Source organism: Oncorhynchus mykiss, chromosome 19, assembly GCF_013265735.2.
Source record: "Oncorhynchus mykiss isolate Arlee chromosome 19, USDA_OmykA_1.1, whole genome shotgun sequence".
NCBI classification, from domain to species: Eukaryota; Metazoa; Chordata; class Actinopteri; order Salmoniformes; family Salmonidae; genus Oncorhynchus; species Oncorhynchus mykiss.
In genome coordinates this window covers 8816033-8827496 of record NC_048583.1, presented here as the reverse complement: position 1 = coordinate 8827496, position 11464 = coordinate 8816033, and the positions used below count along the sequence as shown (strand labels likewise).

General features: G+C 43.5%; 1 long non-coding RNA gene across 1 annotated transcript; it reads right to left on the bottom strand.

The window, feature by feature from the left end:
- Positions 1-3050: 3050 nt before the first annotated feature.
- Positions 3051-7355, bottom strand: LOC118941441. The gene is made up of 2 exons (XR_005037650.1): positions 7056-7355; positions 3051-3961 (listed from the first exon to the last, which is right to left on the bottom strand). It is a non-coding gene; the product is annotated as an uncharacterized LOC118941441 (long non-coding RNA).
- Between the last annotated feature and the right edge of the window lie 4109 nt (positions 7356-11464).

The window sequence follows — 11464 nt, the reverse complement described above, 5'->3', positions numbered from 1 at the left end:
TTACGGTCAACCCTGTTCCAGTCAACCCTGTTCCAGTCAACCCTGTTACAGTTAACCCTGTTACGGTCAACCCTGTTACGGTCAACCCTGTTACGGTCAACCCTGTTACGGTCAACCCTGTTACGGTCAACCCTGTTACGGTCAACCCTGTTACAGTCAACCCTGTTCCAGTCAACCCTGTTCCAGTCAACCCTGTTACAGTCAACCCTGTTACAGTCAACCCTGTTTACGGTCAACCCTGTTACGGTCAACCCTGTTACAGTCAACCCTGTTACGGTCAATACTGTTACGGTCAACCCTGTTACGGTCAACCCTGTTACAGTCAACCCTGTTACGGTCAATACTGTTACGGTCAACCCTGTTACGGTCAACCCTGTTCCAGTCAACCCTGTTCCAGTCAACCCTGTTACAGTTAACCCTGTTACGGTCAACCCTGTTACGGTCAACCCTGTTACGGTCAACCCTGTTACGGTCAACCCTGTTACAGTCAACCCTGTTACGGTCAACCCTGTTACAGTCAACCCTGTTCCAGTCAACCCTGTTCCAGTCAACCCTGTTACAGTCAACCCTGTTACAGTCAACCCTGTTTACGGTCAACCCTGTTACGGTCAACCCTGTTACAGTCAACCCTGTTACGGTCAATACTGTTACGGTCAACCCTGTTACGGTCAACCCTGTTACGGTCAACCCTGTTACGGTCAATACTGTTACGGTCAACCCTGTTACGGTCAACCCTGTTCCAGTCAACCCTGTTCCAGTCAACCCTGTTACAGTCAACCCTGTTACGGTCAACCCTGTTACGGTCAACCCTGTTACGGTCAACCCTGTTACAGTCAACCCTGTTACGGTCAACCCTGTTACAGTCAACCCTGTTACAGTCAACCCTGTTACAGTCAACCCTGGTACGGTCAACCCTGTTACGGTCAACCCTGTTACGGTCAACCCTGTTACAGTCAACCCTGTTACAGTCAACCCTGTCACGGTCAACCCTGTTACGGTCAACCCTGTTACGGTCAACCCTGTTACGGTCAACCCTGTTACGGTCAACCCTGTTACAGTCAACCCTGTTACAGTCAACCCTGTTACAGTCAACCCTGTTATTTTATTTGACACTTACTCTAGTCATGTTTTTAGTTAACCTCTTTACAGTGGAGGCTGCTGTGGGGAGGACGGCTCATGATAAAGGCAGGAAACCATGTGTTGGATGATGTTGATGCCTTTACACTTATTCCTCTCCAGCCATTACCACGTGATCATCCTCCCTAATTAAGGTGCCACCAGCCTCCTGTGGCTCTTTATGACACAATGTTACAATTAAATCTGATCTAAAGTGTTTTTGAGACCAAAAAGTTACAATTCTCAAAAGGTCCTGAACTAGTGCCACTTTGTTTACATACTCATCTCATATGTATATACTGTACTCGATACCATCTACTGTATCTTGCCTATGCTGCTCTGTACCATCACTCATTCATATATCCTTATGTACATATTCTTTATCCCCTTACACTGTGTACAAGACAGTAGTTTTGGAATTGTTAGTTAGATTACTTGTTGGTTATTACTGCATTGTCGGAACTAGAAGCACAAGCATTTCGCTACACTCGCATTAACATCTGCTAACCATCTGTATGTGACAAATAAAATTTAATTTGATTTGATTTGATTAGTGCAACCATCCTCATAATACAAAAAAAAGTACCATCTTTATTTCAGGTAGGCTACCCTAAGAATGGGTCAACCGGAGGAAGACATGTATATAAATTGCTCAACAGCATTCACTATGATCTGACAGAGCTGGCCTAGTTGGAACCCAAGCCTGCACACTCAGTGGTCCTCAACCGGAGAGTCAGACGGTGACCATTGATCTTCTGATTGTGTTAGACTGCCATCTAGTGAGGATTCTCTAGAATGACTGCCTCTAGTCGTCTAGATTGAGTACTGCAGCCTCTCATGCAAAACTGGGCTTGGTGCTGTAGTTAGTGTTGGGACGTTCCATTGCAGTTTGCTATAGATTGATACAGAGAGGGGGAGAGGGAGGGAGGGAGCTCTATCAAAATATGGAGATACAGAATACAGGAAGGGAGAGAGAGGCAGAAAGAGAGAGAGGGAGACAGAGGGAGTGATAGAGGGAGAGAGAAGTGACAAGGGGGTGAGAGAGAAGAAAGAGAGAGGGGGTGATACAAAGAGCGATAGAACGAGAGAGAGAGATACAGAGGGAGACAGGGAGTGATAGAGGCAGAGAGAGAGAGAGAGAGAGAGAGAGAGAGAAAGAGAGAGAGAGAGAGAGAGAGAGAGAGAAGAAAGAGAGAGGGGGTGATACGAAGAGCAATAGAACAAGACAGAGAGATACAGAGGGAGGAGTGTGTGTGATTGCCCTTCCAATATGACAATAGGTATTAGTGCTGTGGTGCCCAGCTCTACTCTAATGGCCTGGACACACAGCTACTCTCTACTGTAGTCACCACACTGCTGGTGGAGCAAACACACACACAAACACTTTCAGCACAAACTCACACTTACGCAAATTACATTTAGGAGGAAAAAAATTGACAATTTCTCAAATGATCATAATGTACAACTTGAACATATTCCAGCAGCAATTTCAGGGCTTATTTGATCATGAAGATATGAAGTACATAATCGTTTTTCATAATACAACTATTACATCATAATTCACTGTGACATTTTCACCCTCATATTCTTCATCCATTTCTCATAATGCTGATACCATCTGTCTCATTTGTGCCAGAATCTTCTTCCCAATCATCCACGGCAAAACGAGACAATGTTGGCTTCTAACTGTTGCTTGACATTCTAACTGTTCCTAGACATTCTAACTATTCCTAGACATTCTAACTGTTCCTAGGCATTCTAACGGTTCCTTAACATTCTAAATGTTCCTAGACATTCTAACTGTTGCTAGACATTCTAACTGTTCCTAGACATTCTAACGGTTCCTAAACATTCTAAATGTTCCTAGACATTCTAACTGTTCCTAGACATTCTAACTGTTCCTAGACATTCTAACTGTTCCTAGACATTCTAACTGTTCCTAGACATTCTAACTGTTCCTAGACATTCTAACTGTTCCTAGACATTCTAACTGTTCCTAGACATTCTAACTGTTCCTAGACATTCTAACTGTTCCTAGACATTCTAACTATTCCTAGACATTCTAAATGTTCCTAGACATTCGAACTGTTCCTAGACATTCTAACTGTTCCTAGACATTCTAAATGTTCCTAGACATTCTAACTGTTCCTAGACATTCTAACTGTTCCTAGACATTCTAACTATTCCTAGACATTCTAAATGTTCCTAGACATTCGAACTGTTCCTAGACATTCTAACTGTTCCTAGACATTCTAACTGTTCCTAGACATTCTAAATGTTCCTAGACATTCTAACTGTTCCTAGACATTCTAACTGTTCCTAGACATTCTAACTGTTCCTAGACATTCTAACTGTTCCTAGACATTCTAACTGTTCCTAGCCATTCTAACTATTCATAGACATTCTAAATGTTCCTAGACATTCGAACTGTTCCTAGACATTCTAACTGTTCCTAGACATTCTAAATGTTCCTAGACATTCTAACTGTTCCTAGACATTCTAACTGTTCCTAGACATTCTAACTATTCCTAGACATTCTAAATGTTCCTAGACATTCGAACTGTTCCTAGACATTCTAACTGTTCCTAGACATTCTAACTGTTCCTAGACATTCTAAATGTTCCTAGACATTCTAAATGTTCCTAGACATTCTAAACGTTCCTTGATATTGCATTCTAAATGTTCTAAAGCAGGAGTCTCATGTAACCCCTGCTTTAAGCAGTATTTAAACTGTATTACTACGCTGGCTGTTTAAATCCAAGCAATGCCTTTATCTTCTGTTGGAACCCAAGTCCTGCTGGGTAGATCCACACAGAAAGAACAGCTGGCCAAGAACCCAAAACATCTGCAAGAGGAGAATATAGAAATAGAATGGATAGAATAAAAATGAGGTGTGAGGTTGACCGTGAGGTTAGATTTGAACAGTTAGGAGGCAAAATGAGATGTGAGATTGACCATGAGGTTAGATTTTAACAGTGAGGAGGCAAAATGAGGTGTGAGGTTGACCATGAGGTTAGATTTTAACAGTTAGGAGGCAACATGAGATGTGAGATTGACCATGAGGTTAGATTTTAACAGTGAGGAGGCAAAATTAGATGTGAGATTGACCATGAGGTTAGATTTTAACAGTGAGGAGGCAAAATGAGGTGTGAGGTTGACCATGAGGTTAGATTTTAACAGTTAGGAGGCAAAATGAGATGTGAGATTGACCATGAGGTTAGATTTTAACAGTGAGGAGGCAAAATGAGGTGTAAGGTTGACCATGAGGTTAGATTTTAACAGTGAGGAGGCATAGGAGGAAGATGTGCTTTATCTTGCCATTGTGAGGCTTTTTATTTGCTAAGTGAGGATAAATGAGCCGGGGAACTGTACAATTACTTACAAAATCAAATAGGACGATGAACAGAAAGGCAGGTCTAATAAACTGACATGATTAACATAAAACTCTAACAGAAGACCACCAGGGCTTCATTTCCTGTAAAGCCAGCAGCATGCCACCCTGTTATATGTCTGTCTTGCCTGTCTCTCTCAAACAATGGCTTGCTTCTTGTAGCAATACCCATTACCCAGAATGCATCGCAAACCCTACTAATTACCTAATTGACAATCAACTTCAATGACGGTATGAAAATGGAACACAAACACATTCAGGTCATAAACATACATGTTACCACCAAACCACACTTTCAATAATGGTGTTCACATGATTTAAAACAACAAAATTCGTCCCCCGGGAATAAGCTACTACCACAATAACCCTTACCGTAAAAACCCTTACCGTAAAAACCCTTACCGTAAAAACCCTTGCCTCCATTTGACGTCACAACTATGAGCAGGAAATGGACCAAACCCACTTGCATCAATGAGTCAATAAAAGATAATCGTCGACATTTATTTTGTTCTACTATACCTGGACCTTGTGATCTCCCTTTCCTCTTTCTGACATCTCCTCTCTATCGCTCCCTTTCCTCTTTCTGACATCTCCTCCTCTCTAACCCTCCCTTTCCTCTTTCTGGCATCTCCTCCTCTCTATCCCTCCCTTTCCTCTTTCTGGCATCTCCTCCTCTCTAACCCTCCCTTTCCTCTTTCTGGCATCTCCTCTCTATCCCTCCCTTTCCTCTTTCTGACATCTCCTCTCTATCGCTCCCTTTCCTCTTTCTGACATCTCCTCTCTATCCCTCCCTTTCCTCTTTCTGACATCTCCTCCTCTCTATCCCTCCCTTTCCTCTTTCTGGCATCTCCTCCTCTCTAACCCTCCCTTTCCTTTTTCTGGCATCTCCTCCTCTCTATCCCTCCCTTTCCTCTTTCTGGCATCTCCTCCTCTCTATCCCTCCCTTTCCTCTTTCTGGCATCTCCTCCTCTCTATCCCTCCCTTTCCTCTTTCTGGCATCTCCTCCTCTCTAACCCTCCCTTTCCTCTTTCTGACATCTCCTCTCTATTACTCCCTTTCCTCTTTCTGACATCTCCTCTCTATCCCTCCCTTTCCTCTTTCTGACATCTCCTCTCTATCCCTCCCTTTCCTCTTTCTGACATCTCCTCTCTATCCCTCCCTTTCCTCTTTCTGGCATCTCCTCTCTATCCCTCCCTTTCCTCTTTCTGACATCTCTTCTCTATCCCTCCCTTTCCTCTTTCTGACATCTCCTCCTCTCTATCCCTCCCTTTCCTCTTTCTGGCATCTCCTCTCTATCCCTCCCTTTCCTCTTTCTGGCATCTCCTCTCTATCCCTCCCTTTCCTCTTTCTGACATCTCCTCTCTATCCCTCCCTTTCCTCTTTCTGACATCTCCTCTCTATCCCTCCATTTCCTCTTTCTGGCATCTCCTCCTCTCCATCCCTCATTTTCTACTAGTCCCATCGCTCTATTCCTTTAATCTGAAATGTTGAGGATTAAAAAGGCATCCCGTTTCCCCTCTAATTCCCCCCCCCTCCCTCTCAATTCTGTCAAACTGGTGATTTGCAGAGTGAGTGAGTGAGTGAGGAAAAGAACGATAAAGGGCTGATATTGACTAAATTGAGGGTAATCAAGGGAACATAAATGGAGTGAAAGAGAGAGAGAGAGAGAGAGAGAGAGAGAGAGAGAGAGAGAGAGAGAGAGGGCGAGAGAGAGAGAGAGAAATAAACCGACTATAGAATCACCTTGCTCTCCTAATTTATCCTGCCGGTAGCACCATGTGTGAGGGTTCCCACCAATTCAAGGAGCGTTGACCAGAGACACATGGCGACCGCATGGCAACCTAGTCTCTCAATAGACCAATCGAATCATTGATTCAGCAGTTAGGAGGACCTCATTGGCTGGATTATTATCTTGATTATCATCAACATCAGTAGTGTTCTATTGGTGGCTGAAGAGCTCAATTCTGGGATAGATTAGAACTTTAGGTTTGGGCCGGGACTTTGGCTGGAGAGTTTATGTAATAGCTAACTGGAGAGAGGGAGGGAGAGAGGAGAGGGACGGGGCACGGGACAGAGGGAAAGAGAGGGGGAGGAGAGGAGGACTCAGAGAGAAAGAAAAGCTGATGGGAAATAAGAGAAGCAAAATGAGGAAGGTAAGGGATTATTCCTCAATTATTTACTGTCGTTTAGATTATATGGGTATTTAGTATTGGAGATCTATTGATTCTATAGATGTGAGAGAGACAGACTGATGTTTTCTTTTTTTACTGTAGGCGGTGTGAAAGTTACCTTTCTAAGACTTGCAATGTGCATGACTTCAAAAAAATCTACATTGTTTCTTGAACATTGACTGTTAGCTGAATCAGAAATATCATTTTTTAAATGTTTATTAGCATTGACGACACTGAGTTGACTGTACAGAATATTGGTTCATACACGCTGCTAGGAACGACTGAAACCAGGAAGCATTGCTACTTTAGTGATCTGGTCTACAGCCTAGTGTGTCTTAGAACAATAAGGAACAGGGCTGAACAACTGCTTCACTCACCTGCCATTTTTATTGGCTGAACACACTTTTTCTGATCATTCTGATTGGTTGGCATGTGGTTGGTTAATCAATCTGATTGGTTCCCCTCCCTAAGGGGGTATTGCCCTCGGAGGGGAGCGGAGCCCCATTGGCTGCGGCGGCAATGCCGGGGGGTGTGGGGGCCCTGGAGGAAGAAGAGGAGGAAGATGAAAGGAGAAGAGTGTTTGAGGAGCCGTTGTGTGCTGTGGTCCAGAACTGCACCGTTCTACACAACATCGTGGGCCCCGCCTGCATCTTCCTCAGAGAGGCGTTCATTCAGAGCCAGCTCGTATGTAACCTTACAGAGATACACACACACACACACACACACACACACACACACACACACACACACACACACACACTCTAAAGTAAACATACATACTGATATAATAGTCATCCATTTATCGATTTTAGACATTTTGTCTGAACAAATCACCAGTTCTCTGTGATCCTTGACAAACTTTTAAAAGAGTGTAACACCATATCAGCTTGTACGTTCACCAAGATCTTACATCAATCCCATAATATCATTACCATCATGATCCCTTCATCAAACGTCACCCTGTCCACAGCTCTGATCCTATCCACAGCTCTGATCCTATCCACTCACCACCCTGTCCACAGCTATGATCCTATCCACTCACCACCCTGTCCACAGCTCTGATCCTATCCACTCACCACCCTGTCCACAGCTCTGATCCTACCAACTCACCACCCTGTCCACAGCTCTGATCCTATCCACTCACCACCCTGTCCACAGCTCTGATCCTATCCTCAGCTCTGATCCTATCCCCTCACCACCCTGTCCACAACTCTGATCCTATCCTCAGCTCTGATCCTATCCCCTCACCACCCTGTCCACAACTCTGATCCTATTCACAGCTCTGATCCTGTCCACAGCTCTGATCATATCCACTCACCACCCTATCCACAGCAATGATCATATCCACTCACCACCCTGTCCACAGGTCTGATCCTATCCACTCACCACCCTGTCCACAGCTCTGATCCTATCCACTCACCACCCTATCCACAGCTCTGATCCTATCCACTCACCACCCTGTCCACAGCTCTGATCGATCCTACCCACAGCTCTGATCCTATCCACAGCTCTGATCCTATCCACTCACCACCCGGTCCACAGCTCTGATCCTATCCACAGCTCTGATCCTATCCACTCACCACTTTGTCCACAGCTCTGATTCTATTCCACAGCTTTGATCCTATCCACCCACCACCCTATCCACAGCTCTGATCCTATCCACAGCTCTGATCCTATCCACAGCTCTGATACTATCCACTCAATATTAGGTTATATTTCTATGACACCAGCATCACCCCTGTGACATCGTCATCACCATTACATTCTGAGCAGCATGATTGGAGGAAACCACTTCTACATCATCTCCACCAAAGACCATCTGCCAACCCTGTGAGTGTCTCATATCCATTGAATCTGCTATGAATCGTTGTTAGTATATTTACTTTACATATAGAGCACCGTGCAACATTATTTTAGCAAGCAACACGTTCAATGGTATACCACATCCTGCTGTGTTTTATGTCAGAATCTCCCATCGTGAAGTGGGAATAATACTGTGAAATTGTAACAATGATGATAATGTCCAATTAGTGTAAGAGCTGTTTGAAAAGAGCACATTGAAAATTCAGCTTGTTTTGCATGGGTGGATTTTTGGCCTGCCTGGCGACATCACCAGTTGATTTAAGTTAATAGACCAATAGCAAAGGGAGATTCAAACCTCACTGCCAATAACAGCTATTCTTCAGGTTACATTTGCCTCCCATTTGTCTCAATGTCTTGCTCAGACCACTCCCAGACTTTCCTAGCAAGCGTATTGCTTGAGAAACATCATTTAGCTAAAAAGCCACTTTTTGATCATTTTAATTAAAAACAATTACAGTAAGGGATACTTCGGGATTTTTGCACTTCCCAAGAGTTAGATGAACTTGTGTATACCATTTTTATGTCTGCATGCAGTTTGAAGGAAGCAATGACTGCATGCTAGCTGTACCTGTAGACTTCCAGCCATTGCTCTAACACTACTTAGCATTGGCTTGGAAAACTACCTCTAACTTCCTTAATACTGGACGCAGAGACATACAAAAAAAAGGTATCCACGAGTTGATCTGACTCTGGGGAAGTAGATAAAGGGAACAGTACCAAAACCCTGAAGGATCCCTTTAATTGATACCCAGAAAGGACTTGATCGAGATAAAATCCTTAAAGTTCCTACGTTTTGAGTAGAACAAACAAAGATAAAAGAGAACGAAGTCCTAGAACAGATTGTTCTGTAGATGTTGTTGAAGTGTGTGGCGATGACATGGTCAGTGCTCAGCCTGTTTCTCAACGTTGTAATTTAGATGATGGATTCATCTCCTGCTCACCGAGCGAGCAGCGTCTGATATGGCCTCTTATTCCAGATGAATGTCTTTGTTCGAGTGAGAAGAGATCATATTGGATCAGTCCCAAGTGGCACCCTATTCCCTATTTAGTGCACTACTTTTAACCAGGGCTCTGGTCAAAAGTAGTGCACTACATAGGGAATATGGTGCCATTTTGTACACATCATAATCACACACATAGGGGAGTAATTTCCTGATAGCAGCTATGCTAGGCTAATGCTAAGTACTATTAGCCAGGTGTTTTTTTCCCATTTGGGCCAGGTACTTAGAGTAACTGACGAGCTAGCACTTGATAGAGGATCTGTCCTTAGATGAACTGTTGGGGAGAAATATCACATGTGGGGAGATGGTGTGGTTTTGATTCAGTCATTTTGAATTGGAAATGCTTATTAGTGATGGGTATTTCATGAACCAACAGCTTTTTTTGATGAACGTTGGAAATCGAATCGCATTAGTGAAAGAGCCGTTCATTTGGCGCCCTGATTTGCATACTGCTCTTACTGCTTTATGAGCTCAAAACAATGATTATCTGCAGATACGTTACAGCAACATTATCTAACGTTACAACATCATCTAAAGAGGGTGAATCCACACTGCAGAAACAATACATAGCGGGGACAGCACGTCATTCTGGTCGCTCATTTTAGCAATGCGTAACAAAAATTGCAGCAGATCTACGTTAACACTTTGTCCAGGTAAAAAATGCATTTGAATATGCATCTAACGGTCTGATATAATGGTAGCATACTTTTTTGGGCTTTACGTTAGAGATGTTTCAATGTGTTCACGGTTCTGAAGAGCCGTTCGGCAACCAAACGATGCGACTCACAGAAAAGTTTCAGGAACGCCCATCCCTCATGCTGATGGGAGGCCAGCATAGAGGCATGTGGGCAGGGATTGGTCAATTTGAAAGCGATGGACCGTTTGAACCAACCACAGAGTGTAGTACTGCTATCTATACAGGGCTGCCAATCGATCAGATCATTAGAACCTCTTCTACAAAGGTTTGACCTAAAAGCTACAAAGGCGAGGAGTGTAAATGGCAGGGATTCGGACCATTTGAACCACTCATGTTATTATGAGTTAGAATGGCATAAGGGTTAATAGTCTATTGATACGGAACTCAAAGTACTGGTTATGTAATCCTACAATCCCCTGTTCTCTGAAATGGAGAGGAAAGCTGATCTCATGTCTGAGACCAGTTGGAGGTGTCTGTAGGTCCAGAGTGGATTTTTGAGCTATGATGGTGCATATTGCTGGGGATATGAATCTATAAGAGCTATGATGATGCGTATTGCTGGGGATATGAACCTATAAGAGCTGTGATGATGCGTATTGCTGGGGATATGAACCTATAAGAGCTATGATGATGCGTATTGCTGGGGATATGAACCTATAAGAGCTATGATGATGCGTATTGCTGGGGATATGAACCTATAAGAGCTATGATGATGCATGTTGCTGGGGATTTGAACCTATAAGTCCAACCAAGCCCCAACACCTTGGTTGGAAGGTGAAAGTCTAAATACAATTGTGTGTGTCTGTGTGTAAACAAGTCGATGAGCATAGTGCCTATCATCATTAGTAATTTATCTTGATACTGTTTAGCATGCATATAATCTCTCTCCTGTTCGCTCTAATCCAATCCTGTTGTATTACTATTCCTGGTGATGTGGTTGTGATGTCATTGGCTGTCAGTCACAGAACAGAGCAGAAGACAGAACACGTGTGAAACAAGGCCATTGGGACACATTCCAAACTCTCCAGCTACCCTAGAAAGCACACGGCCGGGAGAAAGTGGGTGTGCTTAGGGTAATTGTTTCAACAAAAGTAGAGCAAATCTCTCAATTGCTGTGAATTAGAACCCATTGTGCATTTAGATTACATCATAGTATTCACACTGACGTTCGGGTCATCATTCAAATAACATGTTATTAGTCACGTGCTTAGCAGATGTTATTGTG